At 45.7% G+C, this 23,001-nt stretch overlaps 1 protein-coding gene across 4 annotated transcripts in view; it reads right to left on the bottom strand.

Moving 5' to 3' along the window:
• Nucleotides 1–23,001, bottom strand: part of Ripor2 (RHO family interacting cell polarization regulator 2) — a 220,350-nt gene that overhangs the window by 90,086 nt on the left and 107,263 nt on the right. The gene's annotated exons all lie outside the window — the stretch shown is intronic.

Below are 23,001 nucleotides of genomic sequence, written 5' to 3'. Positions count from 1 at the left end.
GCCCGGCCGGGCGGCGGCAGCTGGCGGTCCTTCCGCGACGCTGCAGGCTGCGCTCCGCGCCCGCGTCCAGCTGATCGCGCGATCCGCGCCGCCAGCGCCGCCGGGGTAGCGCGCACGAAAGGGAGGCGGGGAGGCGTGAGCGGAGTCAGCTCCCTGGGGTCTCCAGCCCGGAACGGCGGAAACAATGAGGGCGGCGGGAGCGAGGGAGCCAAACTGGTGCGGGGCAGGAGTTGTGCCACGAAGCCCAGCTGGGGAGCGGAGCTCCGTCCACGCTGGCCGCTAGGAGGGCTCCTCTGGACAGAGCTCTCTCAACAATGGGAGAGGGGGCTGCTCTTTAATTTTGCCTCGGTGGATTTGAATTATGGTTCCTAACAAAAGCATCCCATACACAGGGCGTTCTGGAGGGGGAAACTGTGTTGTGGGACTGGGAATCTATTAAAGCACGAGCCTCCACCCTGAACTGGGGAGTCACTCAGGCCTCAATTTCGTCTCCTGTAAGTACACCCTGTTAAAGAAATTGTGTCTACAGAAGGTGCGAAATAGAAATGGACCACAAATTATGCCCTCCCTCCCCCAATTTGAGATTGTCACTTAGTGAGGGCAGTAGTATGCACAGGGCAGCATAGACCCGGACCTAAAGGACATCCTGGGAGATGGTGACAACTTGGAGAATATCCACGTCTCATTGTAGCGCAGAGCACACCCTCAGGCCTGGAATCCATGCAGCCAAAACCACCCCTGAATCATAACCACATAGGGCCCTACACATACCACAGGAAAAGGCTCTGCGGGATGCCTGCCGAGGATGCCCAGGAGCCAGCACTGGTCATCTCCTCTCTGCAAAGACTCCCAGGGGTGGCCTGGGCAGCGTTTGCACAGCTGAGTCCTTCACTCCAGCTGATCTCTGCCCCCAATCTTCCTTCCAGTGTACAAAAGCTTCTGACAGCGCCATCCTCCCACATAGACATTCCTTCCTGAGCATAGAAAGGAACACATGGCCCACGTGCTATGACATGCTGGTGCTAGCAGTCTTCCCCTGGGTCCTCGGTGTTGATGTTCTGGTCAATACATGTAGTGAGTTAAGTTGGCAGAACACTATATTTGTTGTGTCCCTTTTTCTCTTCTTTCTTTTCAGCACCTGGGAGTTGAACCCAGGGCCTTCACACTGAGCTATCTCTTCAGCCCTTCTCATTTATTTATTTATTTTTATTTTGAGACAGGTTCTCACTAAGTTGCTAAGTGGCCCAGGCTGGACTCTAACTTATGATATTCCTGCCTCAGCCTCTCAGAGAGCTTAGATTACAGGTGTGTACCACCACACCCAGTTGGACTATCTTCTATGCTAGGCTCCAAAGCAGATACTTGACAAGCATTTTGTCATTTATGATTATAATCCTGCAGTAGGTAGCATTATTCCCATTTTACAGATGAGGGGATCAAGGCTTGAGAGATGTAACATGCTATGTTTAAGAGGACAGTTCAATTGACTTTAGATGCTTACGTTAAAACCTGGGTTTGGGCACCTGCAAACGTGGGCTGTGGTATCTCTACTGTCCTGCTGCCCCCTTTTCAGAGGACACAGCTAAGCTGTACCTGGGCTCTTGACCCTCAGGAACACTAAATGGTTGTCATTTTAAATTGTAAAGTTTCTTACATAGCAACAGATTGCAACATGTCCACAGGGCAGAAAGTAATCTTTCTTTCTTTTTTTTATATTAAAGAGAAAACAAAAACCCATAAGACAAAATTTTGAAACAGATGAGTAGGAGAGTTACAGCAATAAATACATTGCACAGGGTTGTTTTCCTTGTAGTTATTCAGTGTACAAGATACAGATGTGATATCTTGTCCAGACAATACAAACTGCACTGTGGCCATTACCCAGCGCAGTTCTCCATTGGAGCATGGCGAGTCCAAGCTCCGCATGATGCTCACAGTTGGATGTGAGCCGGTCCTCCTTTCCTCCTGCCACAAGTCCCTTTACACCCCTCTCTTCTCCTCCAGGGCTCAGCCAGGGCTGTTCCTCCCTTCCTCACACAGGCCCTCCTACTTCTCAGAGTGCTGTCCACCGTGTGTCCCCCACCTGCTCTCTGCAACACCTCCACTTCCCCAAGGACCAGATGTAAACTGCACTGACTTAATTTGCCTCTCTCTTAATTCTTATCTCTCTTTCACTAGATGGTGAGCTCATAGGGCAGGGGCCACTTCAGCTTTTGTTTGAGTACAGACCCTCAGCATTTAATGACCAAGTTCAGGTCCTGCATCTAGGTGTTTAAATGAATTGGCCACTAAATGAGGAATCACATATAGTACATGCACTATAATATTCAAAACTAAGACATGCTTAAAGGAAACTCCAACTCAAGGACATTGGTTTTATTTGCATAACTCTTACATGTAGCACTGGCAGTGTATGACAGGACATAAAGCTATGGTACTGTACTGTATAGTACAATTAGCAAAAATTACTGTAACATACTGTAGAAGAAGCCACCAAAAGACCACACTGCTGCTCACGAGTATGGTAGTCCAAATGGTTGTTAACCTGGTAGGTCTTTAACAAATTTCTCTCTATATATTTGCACTGCTTTGGGGGTTGGGGGTACATAGCAATCACTTTTACTCCCTTTCCTGCACCCTCCCTTCTCCCTCCTTCTCCAGGTCAGTGCAGGGACTGGTTCTGGTTATATACCACTGTCCAGCATAGAGCAGGATCTCCACAGCTATGGACTGAATGAAGATGGAGTTGGCCTTTCTGCAGTACCTTTTGCTTTCCCGTCGTTCTTTCATTTTCCTTGTCAACCTGGCTTATCTCCAACTGCACAGGTTAGGTCTGCTTCCAGGTAGCTTCCTCTGTGATCTGGTGTAAATACTCTGTCTGCACCTATCTTCCGAGATCCTGGTCCCTTTCCCTGCCATCGCTCGGGAATTTCATGCCAGCTTCCTCAAAAGATGCCCGATGCTCACTACCCAGTATTAGGCCACTGTGTAGAGTACAAGAATTCCTCAAGGTTCTCCATTTTCCATGCTGCAGAAACAGACCTGGAGAGAAGCACGGATTGCAGGAGAGTTTGGGGAGAAACACAACGGGCTTCTGCTCAGAGGCTGGCCGGGCAAGGCTGGTGGCTCAAGCAGGATCTGGCTGCCACCTGGCCAAAACCTGCCTTTCTGTTTCCCACCTTCTCCTGCTATGAGTGATGTCAATGCACAGTGCATTTTATGTGACTGAGGGTGACAAGAAGGGGTAGGGAGCAGGGGGAGATGCTGGGTGCTCTACTCACATTAGCTCCCTCAAACCTGTGCAGTCTCTTCCCGAACTATGGTCCCCATCAGAAAGATAAGAGATGCAGCCAGGGGAGGCTGTGTTCATCTGTAATTCCTGTACTCAGCATAGACTGGGTGATGTAGCAACTCAGTAAGATGCTGTTTCAAAATAAAAAATAATGGGCTAAGGATGAAGCTCAGTGTGCAGGGCCTGGGTTCCTTCCCCAGTTTCAGGGGGAAAAGGGATACTGTTTTTCTGCAAAGCGTAATCACAATTATAAAACTAATTCAAAGTCATGTGTAACTCTAGTGTAATGCTGTTTCCTGAATGTAATGGGAAGGTTGGGTATGAATGTGGGGTGCATGTGTACGTGTCCTGAGGTATAGGCCAGAGGACTGACTGAGAGGTGGCTCCCCAGGTGCTAGGCTGCCCCATCAGAGGGCTGGACTCAGAGTAAAGCTCTGTTGCCTGTCCATGAGCTGGCTCCCTCAGGCAGTGTGCAGAGTGAGGGGCCACCTTCCTTGACGGGACTGGGGATGGGGGCTGTCCTGGGTGATTTTGAGCTCCCACTGTCCCTAGCACAGAACATCTGTAGAGAGCAGGTACTGGTATGAGCAATGATCTAGGCAGCACAGGTCTATGCAACTAGAACAGTCTCACTGGGTTGTCTGCTTCAAATCTCAGAGAAGTCAAACAAGTTATCCAAGCTTGTATGATCAAGCCAAGAGAACACTCCAGAGCTTAAGTCTCTGGGTGCTTGCCCACAGGTCTCTACTCTGCCCCTCTAGTCACTGCCCCAGCTGCTGTCACGGCTGTCTTGTTGGGTGCTTAGTTTTTTCTTGTCCCCACTCCCACTCTGCTGCTGCTGCTTAGCACCTTCTAGGTACTTCTTTGGTAGCACTCCCTCACCAGGATCATATATCCCAAGACAGCAACAGAACATTGAGATCCCTTGGTCGAGTCCTTGTAGCCTCATTCAGGGAAACAGTGAAGACCTAGCTTGCTAAACATTAGAGATATTGTCAGAAGCCCCTAGGACAAGACACTGGCTCCGCTCCTTCATGTCAACAGTAGGAATAAGCAGTTTCTTCCAAGGGAGAAACAGTTTAACTCAAGGTGAGGTTCTCCCCCACGCCCGCTTTTTAAAAATCTGGTATTTATTTTGTACAGGGTCTTGCTATGCAGCTGGGACTCATAGTGATCCTCCTGTCTCAGCCTTCCCATGCTGGGATTACAGGCATGTGCCAACAAGCCTGGCTGGCATGGGATGCCCAGAGTTCTGGGGCTGGCACAGCATGTGGTACTAGGGATCGAAATCGGGTCCTTGAGCTTCCTAGGCAGGTGCTTAGACCGCCGAGCTATCTTCCCAGCTTCCCCTCTCTTGTATATCAGTCCTAACTGAAAACATGTTAAAACATGAAGGATAGCTATAATTTTGGCAAGTAATTGAGTGCAACTCAGGTACCAGGCACTGGGGTAAGGGCATCAGACCAGGAGGAAGCCCAGCAGTCACACAACCTGCCTTTGCAGTCCAATGAAGAAGACAATTGTAAGTGAGGTACGTGTTATGAAAGAGGAAATGTTATGGATGCTATGGGAACAGGTTATTCTTGGTACTTGAAAGGAGAGTGTATGAACTCCACAGTACCACAAAGGGTCTTTGCATCACTGACCTGCATCCTGTTCTCCGGCCATGAGCATTTTGAAGCAGGTACTTGTTTGTGGAACAGAATCAGTCCAGCTAGCCTGATTGTTCTTTCAGGCATGAAGCATTCTTGTTGGCATGCAATTCACCAGAAGAAAGTAGAAAGCATTCACAGTACAGCCAGTGTGCTTTCCTAATTTAGAACTCCAGACACAGAATACAGAACTCAGCACACCTCAGAAGAACCACTGCCGCTATGCAGTGAGGCTGGTGCCCTCACCAGAAGGCCTCCACTTTAGCTGTGTCTACCCATACTGTCTGTAGTTCCATGTGCTCCTGTGCCTCGTGTGCTCATGAATTCTGTTTTGCTCTTGGCCTAGTTGGTTAGTCATGGACAGAGAGGTGGCCTGTATAACCGAGATACAGTCTTTCTCCATAACTAGGATGCTTAATATCCACGTGGGTAGCAGATCCAAGGCCCAGACTCAGAAGTCCTTTCTCTCCTTAAAAGGTCTTTCTTTCTGGTCCCCTGGCCTCCTAAATGTACAGCCAGAGCATAGGGGGACATGCTGCTGGGCTGGCCTTCTCGAGCTTCTTTCTCACACTGTAAATTTTTCCCTTCCACTTTACAGCTGTTGACTTCTTCCCTGGACGCTCTGCCTGATCTTTTTTCTTTTCCCTTTATTTTCAATTTTCTAATTTAGGAAGTGCATACGAATTGCCCAGGAAGGAGTTTCAAATGCAGATCTTAGGGTCATCCCATATCATTTTAAGAAGCTTAGGATGGTTTGGCACAGTGGTCTCAGAATGCGCTTTGGAATGGGCCTTAGTGAATCCCAAGTCACTTCCCTCTGCTCTGTGGGACGGTTCTGGAAGCCTTTCCAGTGGTGTCACCTATGCTCAGCTACACACATGGGCTTGGGACAGCCAGAGAGTGTCCTGCATTTAGAGATGCTTTAGTGTTGCCAGTGAGAACTCAGGGTACATCTTAATCTTTGGGGACCTATGTGTCATTTGTCTGGATAAACTGATCATCAAGCTGCCTTCGGACTCTAATAGGTGACAATTCTTGCACCTATCTTTCTGCTGCCTGCATATTCTCACTGAGCCTTTACCGTCACTTTGTCTCCTGCCTCTCATGTTTGTCCCTAAAGACCACACCTAACCTTGAAAGCTCTGCTCAATACTGCCTCCTTTGTAACACTGGTCATTGTCCCCCTCAATGCAAATCCAATAGTGTCCCTACATTCAGTGGTGTTTAATGTACTTCCCATAAGTGTATAAACTCCCAGCTGTCCAAAGCTGTGCTTTTGGCCACGTGTAGCATAGTAACCTCTATATTAATGAGTGTGAGGCTCATCAACGAATACTAGCTAAATGAGGAATGAGCACACACTGCCCTTGCTGGTATCTGTCACTCTGTCCCTGGACAACAAGCACAACAAGCCTGGGTTCATGGCCACTCGATGTGTACCTGCACGACATGTTTCAGGCTGAGGGATGACGCTGGGTTTCATTCACTGCTCTCTGAACAGCCGGAGCAGGACCTCATTGTGCTTTCTCTGCATCTGGCACCTATGATAAAGGTGGGCGAAAGTCGCAGGCAGTGCTCTTAACAGAGTCACCCCTTCTGTGACATGATGGGAAACTTGTTTGGCCAACACCGTTACAGTTTCAACATATCCGGGGGATGAATGTCTCAGGGTGCTGTAGTCAAGCCTGTGGACTCAGGTAAATTATCCCAGCAGTCTCCCACCCACAGGCTTCCACGCCAAGGGCCTGCAAGGTCGAGTGGGTGAAATCATATGCATAATGCTCAAAGCTGATGGGGAACAAAGTACGATCTAAAATTAGCAAACAGTTTCCGCTCTCGAAATTTGAGACTAGATTCTCATATATTATTAGACTTCACATAAAGATCGTTATCTGCAATAACATAATCTAGACCAATATTTCACAGTAGTTTTGCTCTCAAGATCTATTTATATAATCACATAATCTAGACCAGCCATCTTCAAACATTTTGGCCCTAAGATTATTGTACACTTTACAAAAGTATTGAGAGTGGTGGGGAGCTTCCCGAAAGAAGGTCTTAGGGGCTGGAGAGATAGCTCAGGGCCAGGAAGACAGCTCAGTAGAATAAGTGCTTGCCTGGCAAGCTCAGGGTCCTGAGTTCAATCCCCAGTACCAGAGAGAGAGAGAGAGAGCGAAAGCGAGAGCGAGAGCAAGAGCGAGAGCGAGAGAGAGAGAAAGAAGGTGTTGGGAAATCTCAGGCATGCTCGGTTTACATTTTAAGAACTATTGAGCAAATTTTCGGCAAAAAGTAAACTTAACAAATCCTTATAGTCCTGAACACTGGAGGTTGGAGATAAACTACACAATTTAATTATCAAGTATTATTGCATAAAGATCTTAAAATAAGTATGAAAGAATTCAAAACGAAAGTATAAGGGGTTGGAAGTGACCCGCAGCAACTGTAAACGCAATGCTAAGTACTTGCCATTGGCTTTCTAAGCTGACTTTCATTTCATAATAAATCCTTTTCCTTTTCTCTCAGAAGGGGAAATATAAAAAGGAGAGACGGTCTGGGAGCATCTCCAAGGTGATTTGTCTGTTCTGGATTCCCAGCAAGATGCAGCCCCTGGCTTGAGGCCGTTCTGTGTTATCTATTCTTGCCCACTCTTGATCTTTCTCTGTCCAGCTCAGTCCCAGGGCTCATGGTGGGGGCCACATCAATGGCTGCCTCGCCCTGTGACATCTGGTTGGGTCCTGCCGGTGGGACCCTAACAGGAGAGAGGAGTGAGTCAGGGCATGAATTCCCTGGCTCTTTCCTTTGCGGTCTTCTTGGGAAGGCTGTGTCTTTTCATAAAAGATTTGACAGCTTCCTTCAGGTGGTCCCTTAACAAAACTCTCTTTCCTGGCAATTTCTGCCAACCTCCTATTCTTCCCTCATTTTAAGAACTATTGAGAAATAGTTCTCCTTTAGCACAGCAGTGGTCCTACCGTTTCCACAGTGACCTGCCATGTCTTCTGTGTTTCAGCTCTACAGTACCTCTCAAAAGTCTCATATGTCCAGAGTGGGTGGGAGAGGCGTGTCACTGGAGGCATTGCCTGGAACAATACACTTTCGCTCTTCCCTTCTCCCTCTGCTTCCAAGCCACCACGAGTTGAGCAGCTATCCTCCGCCGTACCTACTCGCCATGCTGCTTCTGCCTCAGAGCCAGCCAGCCATGGACTGCACCCTTCATAACCAGGAGTCAAATAAACACCCCTTCTTTTAAATTGTGGTTATTTTGTCCCAGCACAAATGGGACAAGTGGCTAACACAATACCCTCTCCCTTCCTCCCTGGCTAAGATAATACCTCACACCCTCCCCTATATCTCTGCAATTTATCTGTTTGTAAGGACTGGTTCTTTGAGTTATTTTCAGTCAGGAGCCATTGGCTTGCTGACTGTGCCCTTTTTGAAATTTATTAAAAATTAGTTATTGATTATGTAAAGAATTTAAGAATCTGACCAGTGCACTTTTATGTTACTGCTTCTTGCTCCTGGCCTCTTCTGTAAGCTTCAAGAAGCCTTGCTGCCAGGGTGACAGATCTCAAGCTTTTTGTGACAATGCTGCCCAAGATGCTTTGTACCACTAGTGGCAAAGGAGACACTTCTCATTTGTAGCCACCAAACAAGGCTTCGGGTGACACAAGTACATGTAGCCTGCAATGTGGCCCTCAGGACTAAGGCCAACTGGGTGCTTGGAATCACTGCGAGGGACTTCCAAGGAAAATGTAACCAAAGTAGATTAACAACGTGGATGGGGTAAAGCAAACAATACGCGATGAAGACAGTGTCTCTGGCTGCCAGCTCTGCGTTTAACCTACACCGATGTGGCGCCTGGTGTTTTCTAACACTGCAGCTGACGTGAAATAGTGAAAATGACCAGTTAATCCTGTCCCTTGAGGTTTTTCAGGATAGAAAAAACGATTAGGGGCTGAAGTAATTACTGTACTGATCTTTCCTGAGTAGTTTCTTTCAGAGATCAATTAAAACTATATTTGATACTAAAAGAAGACTTTTTTTTTTAAAAGAGAAAAACCCCACAAAATTTCACAACAGGATAATAGGAGGGTAACAATGGTTAATATATTGTGTATTGTTATTTTTAAATTACTCAGAGTACAAGATATTGGCACTTAATTGTCCAAACAGTATTAGCACAAACCTTTCTTTTCAATGAATTAAGAGAAATTAGGGCCAGGGAGATAGCTCAGTGGAATAAGTGCTTGCCTGGCAGGCATAAGGTCCTGAGTTTGATCCCTGGTACCACAAGAAAAAAAAGGAAAAGAGAGCGAGAGAGAGAAAGAGAGAAATTAGTAGTATAAGTATCTTAACTATCATATATATACATACTTTAAATCTGCTTTTATTCAGTTATTTGTATTTTAAAAATATTTCTTATTCTGGCAGCTCCTTTAGTTTTTTTTTTTTAAATTTTTTAATTTTTATTTTTTTAGTAAGGGTCTACAGGGTCTCACTACATAGATCAGACTTGTAGTGATTCGCCTGTATTCAGCCTCCCAAAGAGCTGGGATTACACGCGTGCGCCACCACGCCCAGTCTCAATCACTGTTCCAGGGCGCCCCGGGGGCGGGGCCTGTACAGCAGGCAGGCGGGTGATGGAACCTCTGACCCCTGCGTCTGTAGCTTCTTTACTTTAATGAGGCTTTGGTTTCTATTTCTATCTTAGGCCTGGGCTGCAGTTCCTCTTTTGGTTTTTTCCCTCTTCCTGTCCCCAGCTTTGCAGAGATCTTTCCAGGGGTTGGTTCCTTCTTGATTCATAAGCTTGAGATCATTAAGTTCAGGAGGTGATTTGAGGAGGAATGGCAGACCCAGAACTCGAACTTCGTGCTCAGGTCTCTGTGGCTGGTGGTTAATGTTCCCACTTGTTATAGAGTTGATTTCACATCCTGAGCTGAAGAGGCGGAGGAGGATCAGTGGGCCTCGGCCACCACTCAGGCAGAGAGCGCGCCCGAGTCTGCAGGCAGCCCAGCCCTCGCTACTGGCTGGGCTCAGGATTTCTCTCTCACAGCCGGTCGCCCCTTCCTGCCTGCTATAGCGGCCAGGGCCTCCTCCTGGTGGCCTGGAAACCATCAGGCTTCCTCACCAGCTCCAGCTCTAAGGCCTCCTTCCTTCCCAAGTCCCTTTCACAGCCTGTCCCTCCCCCAACTAACACATTTTATGCAAAATCGGGGTAATGGATACGAGGCCCACTCCCAAGGGCCTCTGTGCAGTTTCACTTTGCCGAGGTGAGTGGAAATCCGATTCCCGAAGCCTGGCTTGCTTGCCCGCGAAGCCTTTGCTGGTGGGGGGAGGCAGGCCCTGGCCCTGTTTCCCCTCTTCCTTTCTCTGCTCACACACAATCCATGTCCCTGGCAGCTTCAGGCAGGACGGCAGGAGCTGTGACATCAGGACAGAGTGCTGTCATTCTCCATAATTAGCCAGGCAAGCGAGGCTGCTATAACATCACCACTCTGACAGCCCTCTTGCACCTAATAAATTATTCACGCCCCTGAAGTGTCATTGGCTGTCACCTTCAAAATAGGTCATTCACACCAAGGCTTTTGGAGGTGAAAATTGCACAGGGCTGATAATGAACCCAAATGCTTTGGTTTAAGCAAATCTCCAAGGAAAGTGGCTCTCTCCATGCTTTCCTGTGTTAGATGGCTTGTGTCGAATCCCCACATCATTTTCCTCTGACAGTCTGAAGCAGCTCGGTGCTGGCAGGAGGGAAAGCCTGGACGGAAGCTCTGCTCCAGCGCCGCCTTCCTAGCCTAACCCTGACCTTTCCCCACAGGGCCTCAAGGGCCTACTTGAGAAAGATAAACGGGAACACCTGCTCTTGTCTGTTCCCCACACACAGGCAATGCTGAGTCAGAAAGGACAACAGGTTCCACATAGCGATGGCACACAGGCCTCTCTGAGAAGCGCCCTCAGCCCGGGCGCCACATGCACAAGGAATTCCAGTTCAACAGCTGCCAGCTGGGTGTCGTGGGTTTCTGATCCAAAATCACAGACACTGGGGCCTCTTCACTCAGAATACACTTGCCCTCTTGTCGCCAGGAGATACATTATTCAACTCAAGTACCTGGTGGGTACAAATACCGCCACGTCTGGGAGAGAACATCTTGACGTGTTCTTTTAGTGGTTTTTCAGGATGCAAAGCACTATCTTGCAGAAGCAAGCACGATTTTTTCCCCCACGGGATTAGAATAAAGAGAAGTAACTGAACTCACAGCTTGAAGGATTTGAGTTAAAATAAGTGTGGATTGCTACCTGCTAGCTACCGCCTGTTAAATGGATGTGCAGCTACATCTCTCTGAGGAAGGGAGGAAAGAGTGGGAGTCTCGCAATGGCAGTGCCCCCTGCCTGACTCCTGTTAGGAGGAACAGATCCCAAGCTGCTTTAGATCTCCTCCAGCTGAGATTCTATGAATACACAGCCTGGAAACAGATGAGTAAGAGGTGCGGGTATTTGAACATAGAGTATGTGGGGTGGAATACAGGCAAGCAGGTGCAGGTGGACAGGTCATGCATGCATTTGCAATTGGGCATGTTGATTTGATACTGCTCGTGAGGACGCCTGACTGTCACCTTCAGATGTGCACTCCCAGGAGGCCTGCCAGGTTATCCCAGCCTTCCCTGAGGCCTTCCCTTCCCTCCCTGTCATGTCAGCAGCAGTTTGCACTGCTCTGCTGTGCTGCTGATCTACGGAACACTCTGTAGGGCCCTTCTCCCAGTCCTCATAAGCTACTGATAAATCTCTGCATAAGATTCACTTACATTTATGCTGTTTTATAGCCAACATTTCACCAGCGCTTTTGCATGCTCACCATGCAGAATTCTGAGAAGGGGGCTTCCTGAGGCCATTCAGGACTTGTGCAGATACTATTACTTAGTGGGATTCCTGCCTCCCTCACCGCAGCCTTCCCATTTAGAAAGAAAGCACCATCCTCCTGCCGGATGTTGAGGTCCCTGCCATGGAGCAGCCTTTGCCTACTTTCCCCTGTACCCTCTGTGTCAGTCTCAGTTCTGATAGCATCCCGTCTACCCTCTTCTGGGCAACTGCAAGCCTCCTAAGCAGCCGCTGCTTTTCTTCCACACGTCCCACCTTTCTAAGACCACACCCAGGATGATCTTTGGTACAGCCCGCTGCATGGCATCACTTGGCTCAGCATTGGCCAGTGGCTTTCTGCCTCTTGCAGAGAAAAAGCTCTAATCTTAACTGCAGCTTCCCAAGAGCTGAACCCCCCACCCCAACATCTCAGACCTCATCTACTACTGCTCTCCACCTTGCCTCTCCTGTGATGCAGCCATGCTGGCCTCCCACCATTCCTGGAATATTCTCTCCCACATGTGCAAGGGCATTTATCAGCGGAGCCTGCCTGTCCTATCAGGCCCTGTCCTGACTACCTTGTACTTAATTTATCTCTGTAATGCTTCTGTCCTCCAATATAGCACATTTTTATATGCTTGTATGTTTATTTCCCTCTACTATAATGCAGTGTAACTCTGTAAGTGCTGGGACATAGTCATAGTCATTGCTGTACCCCAAGATCCAGCGTAAAACTGACCCTAGCACACAATAGACTTTTAATCAATATTCTGACAAGGAATGGAGAATAAATTTTACCTCCCCGAACAGTTCGCATACTTCTGGAGGAGCCTCATCATCTCCTCATGCTTCCCCTCTCCAGCGGAGCCTCAGTGCGTGCTAATCTCAAAGTATTTATGCAGAAATCCTAAAAATGATTCCCAATTAGGCAGAAAGTAGTAGAGCAAGTCCCACACTTAACACTTATGTGTGCTGTTGTGATGAAAACAAATCTTTTTAAGATTGTGTTGAGCGAACCTGGCCTGGTCAGGACCAGGACCGGGACCAGACCGTTCAGTGCCTTCCTGTTAGAAAGCATGATTCAAGAAGAAGCAATTGCTCTGCCAACTTTGAGAAGGGAATTTTTTTTTCCAGGGACTTTTTGCTTAATTTACTTAAGTTCAAAGTTACTAATGCCTACATTACATCAGTTGCAAATGTTCTTATCTTGCAAGCTGTACAAATATAGATGCAGTGGACAGGATTTGGCCTGCAGGCTGGGACCTTCAGGAACTGCTTACCACTTCTCTCATTTTTTAGTACATCTATTCGGACCCCCCATGAATCAGTCTTTCTACCTTCCTTCCTTCCTTCTATATATTTTCCCATCTGTCATCTAGTTATGTTTGTGATAAAATGCAAGTAGCATAAGATGTTATGACTTTAGCCATTTTATCTGTACAGTTGAAAAAATGCAGAATGCATTTCTATTGCTCTGTGACCAATCAGCAGAACATTTTGATTTTGCAAAATGTGAACTCTATGCCCATTGAGCAACTCTGCATTCCCTCTTCCACCCAGCTCCTGGCACCCACCATCTACTTACTATTTCAATGAATGTTGATGACCATAGGTTCCTTCATAAAAGTGGAGTCACACAGCACTTATCGTTTTTGAGACCAACTGATGTCCCCTCGCACAATGCCCAAGATCATCTGTTTTGCAACCTAGGTGAGTGTTTCCTTCCTCCTTGAGGTGGGGCACTACTCTGTTACACAGAGATGTCACATTCTCATGCCTGTTTTCCCCTAGTCAGTCCTTGAACTATTGACACCTTTTTGTCATCATGAATAACATTGCTATGAGCACACTGTACAATTATCTTTCTAAAACTCTGTTTTCAGTTCCTTTGGGTACCTGCCCAAGAGTGGATTTTTTTTTTATTTTTTTTTTATTTTTAGGGAAAGGTCTACAGGGTGTTCAGGGTCTCACTACTAGATCGGACTTGTAATGATTCTCCCTTTTACAGCATCCCAAGTGCTGGGATTACAGGTGCATGCCACCATGCCCAGTCTAGCCAGGTGTGGAATTTCTAGATCATAGCACCATTCTACTTTTATTATTTTGTGGAACTGCTATATTGTTTTCTGCAGCAGTGGTACCATTTTACATTACCACCAATTTACATTCCTACCAGTGATGCACAAGACTTTCTTAACTCTCTTCAACAGGGAGATTTTCTTCTCCTGATGGCAAGTTATGACTGCTTAGAGATGCCTGATGGAACTAAACATTCCTTCTCCTTCTAATGCTTAGCAACCAGGAGACAAGTGGCCCCCGCTGACTGTGCATGGGTGTATGTAGCAGTGTGTTTAGCTGTCATGTCTATTTGTAAAGGCTTCTTTGTTCACAAGTTAACATGCAGGCTGGGCAGGCCCATCCTGGTCTACCTTACAGATGTGGGGCAGGGAGCAAGATCCAGTACTTTTTTCGTGATAAGCAGAACTCTGCTAATACTATGTAATCTCCTAGTGTCAATGTAATGTATTTCCAATTTCTGGTTGGTAAAGCCAGGAAGATAGTCCTGGTCATGCTTGCCTATCACTTGCTCCTTATGAGTGATCCAAGACCCAAGGGCTTCAGATCTTGGAGACAGCTGAATCTGGAGTCCCAAGAATGGAGGGGTCCCTTGAAAATGGGTTCAATGTCATATCTTTTTCCACCTAAGTTTTGTAGGCTGGAGGATAGTTCCTTGGCCTTTCTGGATTTCACTCCTCATGGGATAACAGCACTATGTCTTGCCTACTAATTTTTCATCATCCTAAGTATATTCAGAGTAATTCTATAGGATGACATGCATAATCTTCAGAGTTTCAAGATAACCACAAGAAGCATTCTTACACGGAGGCTAACTGTGAGGGGACCCTCCCCACAAACATGATAAGATGGTTAAGAAGCTCAATTACCTCATGAGGCAAAATGTTTTGGAAACTGATGATCTAGACCAGTAGCTGGTAGGCTTTTTCTCTAAAGAGCCAGATAATAAAGTATTTATAGTAAACATTTCAGGCTCTGCGGACCAAGAGGTAAAAATAAGACAATTATGTAGATTAAAAATAATGAGAAAGAAAACAAAATCTCACTGATTTTTATTGACAAAACTTAAAATACAATAATTGAGCACTTTCCTTTTCAGTAATAACAATCTACTAAAGAGAATGAAAATCTTTTTTGGGGGGGTTGGGAAGAGTTTTGCTTAATTTGCTTAAGTTCAAGGTTACTAATGCCTATCATTATATCAGTTGCAAATGTTCATTTATCAAAGCCATTTTTATCTTGCAGGCTGTACCAAAATACACAGTGGGCAGGCTGTGGCCACAGGCAAGGACTTGTTAACCCTGCCTACACCGAGTGCAGTGCAGAGAGCCATCGGCCCATTGTGGGCAGTTCCAGGTGTGTGCCATAAATCCTGGTCTCTGGGCTCATCATCAGTGTCAGGGACACACACAAGCTTTTTCTGTTCTGCACATTGCACTGTATGTTGTGAATGACAAGAAGTGTTGGCTATTCACACACAGAACACACAGCTTCTGACCACAGCCAACTGTCAACCTAGGTGTGGGAGGGTCTTCATCGGTCCATCCCTGCTCCTCATCTCTGCTACATCTGGTACCATTTTTCACCTACCTGTGTGCTCTGGTCATAGCTTTGTTTTGAGGTGCTTGGCTTTCACCCAGAGCCTCACACATGCTAGGCAATCACTCTACTACTGGGGCTGCACCTCTAGCTTTTAATTTTGCTTTTGTTTTTGTTTTGAGATAAGGTCTTGCTAAAGTGCTTGCCAAGTTGCCCACTGTGGTCTTCAACTCTCAATGTTTCTGCCTCAGCCTCCCAAGCAGCTGTGGTTACAGGTGTGTGGCATTGTACATGGCTGGACTTATGAGCCACACTTAATTTTTTTTTTTGTTATTTGGTACAGGGTCTACAGGGTCTCACTATACAGATAGGATTCATAGTGATCCTCCTGTTTTCAGTCTCCCAATCTCTGGGATTACAGGCGTGCACCACCATGCCCAGTCTCAATCTCTGTCTCAGTACACCCCAGGGGTGGGGCCAGCACAGCATGCCAGGGATTGAACCCCAGTCCCTGCGACTGCCTAAGCAGGCACTTTAATCTGCTAAGCTATGTGGCCAGCCCAATATTGGTTGATTAGGTCACAGTGAGTTGATTCTGTTCGCTTGTTCACTTGTCTTATGGTGTTTTCAAGCAAATGTGTAATGCTTGTCCTCGTGTACATTTGTGTGCCGTGAATATACTTATACACATATGATACACATATATTATATGAAATACACACAAGCAGATTATCATGATTTGTCCTAGATGATCTTACCATGAAAAATGTGTAAAAGCAAATGGAAATGAAAACAAAATCAAAGAACCAACAGAAAAGACTTCGAGAGGCTTTATTTAACAGTCATAATTTCTGTTGTAAAATGCTATATGCAATATGTACATTTAAATGAGAAGTGTTTTCACAAATACACAAAGTTGAGTCCTTTTCTGAATGCTTATTTATTTTTTGCTGCACTAAGGATTGAACTCAGGACCCTGCACTTGCCAGGCAAGCGCTTATTCTACTGAGCTCTCTCTCCAGCCCTTGAAGGCCTTTTTAAAATGAGCTCTGCAAAATGTTGCTGAGGAAGTAGTAACTATGATGTGTTTACTGTAAGTAAATATATACCCAGAATATAAGCCCTATATATGGTTCAAAGTAGTGTTGAAGATACAGTTCTCCCCCCAGCATTCTTGGACAGAGCAAGGGGGACCTCTCTCTAAGAACACTATCATAGAGAGCACTGCTCTTTAATGCCCAAGGCATTTTCAAAAGGAGACTTTGAGTCTCTTTGATTAAAGTACTAGGAGGTAGGGAAGTAACCAGGGACTTGTTCTGCGCCACCCAATGGAGTCATTCTGAGTCCTGCCATGGGTAAGTGGCAGAGATCAGGTAGCAGACCGGTTTGCTGTTTATGAAACGGAGGCAACTCTACATTCCCAAGAAAGTGCATGAACAGGTCTGCTCCATTCGGCGGCTTGTGTCTCTTATTAAGGCATCTCTTCCTGGTTTGACAAAGGCCAGGAATGGAAAAGGGGAACCAGGACTTGGGAGCCTGGGACGCATGAGAAACTCAGAGTTAAATGATAGTAATTTTTAGCAATGCCTTCATGATTATCAGATATCTAACAAACGAGCATTTTTTAACATCAATAGTTTTTTGAAGGGTGAAGACATTACCATTACTACCACCACCACTCTCACTCTAACCATTACCACCATAACCGCCATCACCATTACAACCTCTGTGGCCACCATCACCACTACTCCCATCACCATTATAACCTCTCTCACCACCCTCACCATCATTGCCACATCACAACCTCTGCAGCCACTGTAACTAGAACCACCATCACCATTACAACTTCTATGATCACCCTTGTGACTATGGCACCACGATTACCGTTACCACCACCATCATCACAACCATCACTAGCGTCACCATTATATCCTCTGCGATCACTATCACCACCATTATGACCTCTGTCATCACTGTTACCACTACCACCATCACCACCTTCACAACCTCTGTGACCATTACAGCCAGCACCATCAGCAGCAGCATTACCATTAGCACCACTGACATCATCACTACCACCACCACCACCACCACCACTATCGCCACCATTCTTATGACCATCTCCATATGGGAGAAGGAACTGAAGCTTCTGAAGGGTAGATAATTTACTTAATGCTTGATAGATTGAACTAAATTTTTTCAGGCCAGTTTTTCCCACTCTATAACTGTCTTAGTTATTTTCTTAATGTTGAGAAAAAAATGACCAACACTCAAAGTGAGAGGAGGAGAGGTTTACTTTGACTCACAGTTTGTAGGGGTTTTCATCCATAGTCAGCTGTCTCCACAGCAGGGCAGCAAGGCAGAGCGCGTCACAGTGGAGAAATAATTCATGGCAGGCTAGGCAGCAGGCAGAAAGCAACAGCAAAGCAGCAAAGCAAGCCCCTCGTTCTCTTTTATCCTATCCAGGTTGCTGGCCTTTGAGAGTGGCCCCACCCACAGCCAGGGTGAGCTTTCCCATTATCCACACCCACAACTGTGCTAAACCAATCAGTGGACTAATTCAGTACCACACATCCTTAATCCCAGTATGACACATCCTAGATCCAACCAGCCCCCAAAGCCCTCCATGAGTGTCTGAGGCTTTGGGGGAGGACACCTAAATACAAGTCTTAACAATAACACACTTATACTTTCCCTCATTTTGGAAATCTGAATGGTTAAAAAAGAAATAAAGCCAAAGATTAGAAAACACTGACAGCTTCAGATTTCCTGTATGCACAATTCATATTGCAGCAAGATAGACCAGGTGCCTGGTCCTCTTCTAGAAAATGTTTGCGGGGTAAGCACATGATAGAAATGCCAAGTGTGGATCACTAAAATTAGCAAAGTTTAAAAAAGTGTAAATGAATATCTTTTTTTTTTTTGTATTTTGTGCAGGGCTTCACTACGCGGCTGGAACTCATAGTGATCCTCCTGTTTTCAGCCTCCTCAGAGCTGGGATTCCAAGCATGCACCACCATGCCCGGACTTGCATGTGGCGCTTAGTCCATTGAGCTATCTCCCTGGCCTAAATACACATTTTGTTGTGCTTTATATTAAGATTTTAAAATTGATTGAAACAATTTGGAGATATTAATAGAGCTAGATATTAATAGAAATTATTAGGATGCTGAGCCATACCATGAGACATGCCATGTTGAGGGGCATGGATTCCTCTCAACATAGGAACCAGAAGTCAGAGGAAGAGTCTGTTTTCCCTAATATTTCAGTCATGTGAGTTATCTGGAGGGAATCTGGAGCAACTTCCACCAGTTATATCCATATATTTGACTATTTGGAATATTTTCCTTTAAATACTCCTCTGTCAGTTGATTGTACTATTATAAATAGAAACATCCTGCCATAGAAAATATTTTTATATTTGTTCCCTCTCAGGGTTTTCTGAAGGCAAGTTTATCCGTTGATTCAATGTGTGAACTTAAAGGTCAGTTATTTTTCTCATATTTGCTTTACTACTTCTAACTCTGAATGAAGAACATAGAAGAAAGTCAAGAGGGAGCAAGGTCTTCCCCTGTGCAGTGGAGAGACGGAAGCATTCAACTTGGAGTAATCCAGAGAGGAAGGAGACAACGCGCATTATCACTGTGCAAAAGACAGGTATGTTTTACTTTTCTCTTTGTTTAGAAAAGATTGTTTACTAGGACTAAAAATGTGTTACAGCAATAGGTACTTTTTAAACTGAATTTAGTACAGTGTCTACAGGGTCTCACTACACAGATAGGACTCATGGTGATCCTCCTGTTTTCAGCCTTCCAAGCACTGGGATTACAGGAGTGCACCACCATGTCTAGCCTTAGTGTGCCCTGGGGGCGGGGCCAGCATGGCACTCCAGGGATCAAACCCTGGCCCCTGTGCTCTGCCTAAGCAGGCTCTTTAGTCCACTGAGCTATCTGGCTGACCTGCAATAGGTACTTTTTAAGATTAGTTTCTCTGTTAACAAAAATCTTTACAGTTCCTAAGATAAGCATTTCTCTCCTGTTCAATTGGGAAATGAGACACACTTCCTTCCTCAAAAAGTTCCCTGTTGCCCTCACTTTTATTTAGGTCCAAGATGTTTAGCTTGCATCCATCATTGCCTCCTTCAGATTTTTCTGCCAAGAGCATTTGTTAATTCATATTGAGGCATTAAAAAGTTTAAGACACACTAAATCCACATAAAAAACAATGAAGGCAATATAAATTATTATTATTTTGCCTTCTAGAGTAAAATCGGACATTGTATCTACCTCTTGATTCATGCTCCAAAACAGGTCCACATCTTTTTATTAAAAAATATTTAAACTGGGTGTGGTGGTGCATGCCTGTAATCTCAGCACTCTGGGAAACAGAGGCAGGAAGATCTCATGTTTAAGCCCATTCTGGGCAGCATAGCAACATAGCGAGACCCTGTTTTCACACGAAAAAATGGCTGGAGACGTACCTCAGGCCAATGGCCCTCAGTTCAGTCTCTCGTGTGACAAAAACAAACGTGAAAATGCACAGATTGTTCTTTTTTGTTCAGGGATATTTGGGACGGTAAGTGAGATATTTTCTGTCTGTGCAACACAGAGCAACTTTTCAGCTGACCTCACTGGTCTAGCATCAAGGACCCAAGCATTCCCGCCCTTGACACTTCCTTCCACCCTCCCAGGATAACAGACGCTACGGAATTATCAACCTCTTTGTCTACCACTTCAGCCGCACCTGAGGCTCCCAGACCCACGTGTGGCCTGGCGTGGCTCAGCCTGCTCCTGCAGGAGGCGTACGTGTGTTCACCATCCTCCCAACACCTGCGTCCTAGTTTCATTTTCTTCTCTCCATTTTGGCCTAAGACCATTCCTAGTATTTTTCTCTGACTTATTTTTTTCTTCAGGGGCTTTCCAGAATCATTTTCCTTTGGGTCAATAAATACCTTTTCCTTCTCTTAACATCTCTTCTGAAATCGACTTAATTTTAAGCATCTTAGTAAAACATCACAAGCTTCTGGTAAACAATCAGTGGGCAAAATTTAGCCACCCAAAAACAGATGAGAAGCTGAATAAGCTGATACTTGCTGTGCACAACAAAAGGCAGGAGGCACAGCTAAGTGGACAAATCACTTCTCTTTACTGAATATGCCACTTATATGGCTTGTGCAAGTGAAGTGGCATCTGTCGGAGGGGACAAGAAAGAGCAATGTTTGTTATTTATTCCGGTGTTACAGTCATAACCATGGCTGATTTATTGTTTTTTTTTTTTTTTAAGTCTCCACCCATGCAACGGGTGCATGAAGACTTCTCATTTTCAAGCCAAGCCCTACAGGAGACACTGTCCTGTGATTTCTTCAACTACTCTTTGAAAGTTAAGAGCTCACTGGCTGACCAAGAACACAATAAAATAAGCATTTGCGGGCCTTGCCTGTGACAGCAGGCCCCTTTTGGCACTAGCCTCATTGGAATAGGTTGCTCTGAGGTCACTGCAGGCCATAAATCAGAGGGTGGCTTGGTGGCTACAACAGCCTGCATGGCTTTAGTGCGATGTGCTATTTTAGTTTGCGCCCCTGAAATGACACCATTTCTTTGGCACCAGCCACAGAAAGCTTCCCAGACATCTATGGGAAGGGAATGCTTCTCCGTAATCCATGGCCGAGGTCACACGGGCATGAATCACTGTAAGGAGGTCTGTGTTTGCTCCAGACCCTGTGACAAAGTAGGGAGAAGACTTCCAACTAAAGTACATATCCAGGAATCCAGAGGGAAACTGCTCCAGCCATCCTGGTAGATCACGAAGGCAAAGAATAACCAGCTCTCTTCAAGCCACAAAACTAGGGTAGTTTCTTCCTGTCCCCTTTCCAATCCCATTAATTAGGTCCAGTAAAAACCCCAGATATATTTTGAGAAACATTCAATATAAATAACAATGATTATATTTATTTATATGATATAAAATATGCCACAATCAAACAAAAAACACCAACACTCTTTAGCATACATTTCTATGGCTTGTGTCCCTTTTCCCACAAAGGGTGTGACTTAACTAGTCTTTTAGGATTTATTGGCTTTGTACATAAACTTAGTGTAGTTTCTCCTCTCAGTCTCTCTGTCTCTGTCTCTCTCCCCATCCCTTTCTCTCTCTCCTTTCCTACCTTCCTTCTTTGTTTCCTCCCTCTTTTCCTCCCTCCCTCCCTCTCTCCCTCCTTCCTTCCTTTTTTATTTTTGGAAGGAGAAAATGTAGTCTTGTATATAAATCAAAACTTACTATATTATAATATGTTGTATAATTGATTACCTATTAAAACCCTCTCTTGGTTTTACCAGTAGTCTACATAGCAAGAAAAATGATTAGCACAAATCCTAATTATAATTTTTTTCAAACAGTTTGCATCTTTTGCTCTAAGCGAAGTTTCCCCTGAAAGAGAAGGGGTGCTGACTTACGCGGCCTGGGAAATGGATTGGCCCCAAAGTGAGTGGCGTTTGTTCCCACCTTCTGCTGGTGTCTGTAAGTGCTGCCAGCAGCCGGTGGTTGAGGGGACTCCCGTGACAGTTCATCTCAGGGGGACAGTCTCCTTGTTTGGGGAGAGGGAAAAGGGAAGGATGCCTTTTCCAGATACAGTCATCCAGGAGAAATGCTGAGCGGGACAAGCTCTGAGGGATGCTCCAAGATGGGGCCAGAGTTTTGCAGCGAGATTTTAAGAGACTTCTAAGTTCTCAGGGAGAGCAAAAGCCCGAGCAACCCTCTGCACGCGTACTGCGAGCTCGAGCTATTTTATTGTTCTCATCATTGCGCTTGGCAGCAGATTACCGAGCAGGGCTGCAAACAGAAGCAGTGAGGGCTTGGGCTTCGGAGGAAAGAAGCAGCTGCCGCTCTGACTGCTAAGGAGTCATTCCGGCTGGCTGCTGCAATTCTAACTGACCAGACCTGGAGAACTGTTTCCTCCCACACATGATTTCTGACCTGTTCTGGACAGCTGGCGAAGGCCTCCGCTGTCCATGGATCTTCTGTTGTTCTTTTTTCAGTCATCACCATCACCATCACCATCATCACCACCACCACCACCACCATCATCATCATCAACATCGTTGTCATTTTTATTATAGTTGCCACTGTCATTACGGCCCAGGCAGCTACTGCCGCTAACATTTACAAGACTGGTTGTCAAGATCACATGGTACTAGGAGAGATGAAAGCCCTACAATTTGATAAAGCTTGAGACAACCATGGTAAAGGGCCTATAATTCTAATAACTGGATTTTTAATACCTTGTTAATCAAATCCATCACCTTCCTAGAAAAGATCACATCTACCTGAGAGCAACTGTTTTCTAAATGACATAATGTTGGTGTTGGTGTTTGGAAAGCAAACTTCAAGGGGAGAGAGAGAAACAAAAAAAAAAAAGGGCATAGGGTTGAGGTGTGTGGGCGGAGGGCTGCATCCTCTCCCGCTCTCTGTCCCCCCATCTACCCCTCATCCCCTCTCTACAGCAACCCTGCTGTAGAACAGAGCAAAGTTATAGAATGATGCGTCTTAGGTCTTAGCCTCTGCGAATCTTAGCATTTTCTTTTTTTTTTTTTT

Source organism: Octodon degus, unplaced genomic scaffold (assembly GCF_000260255.1).
Source record: "Octodon degus isolate 3935 unplaced genomic scaffold, OctDeg1.0 scaffold00119, whole genome shotgun sequence".
Classification (NCBI taxonomy): domain Eukaryota; kingdom Metazoa; phylum Chordata; class Mammalia; order Rodentia; family Octodontidae; genus Octodon; species Octodon degus.
Note: the sequence above shows the minus strand (reverse complement) of the source record. Positions and strands in the feature narration are given on the sequence as shown.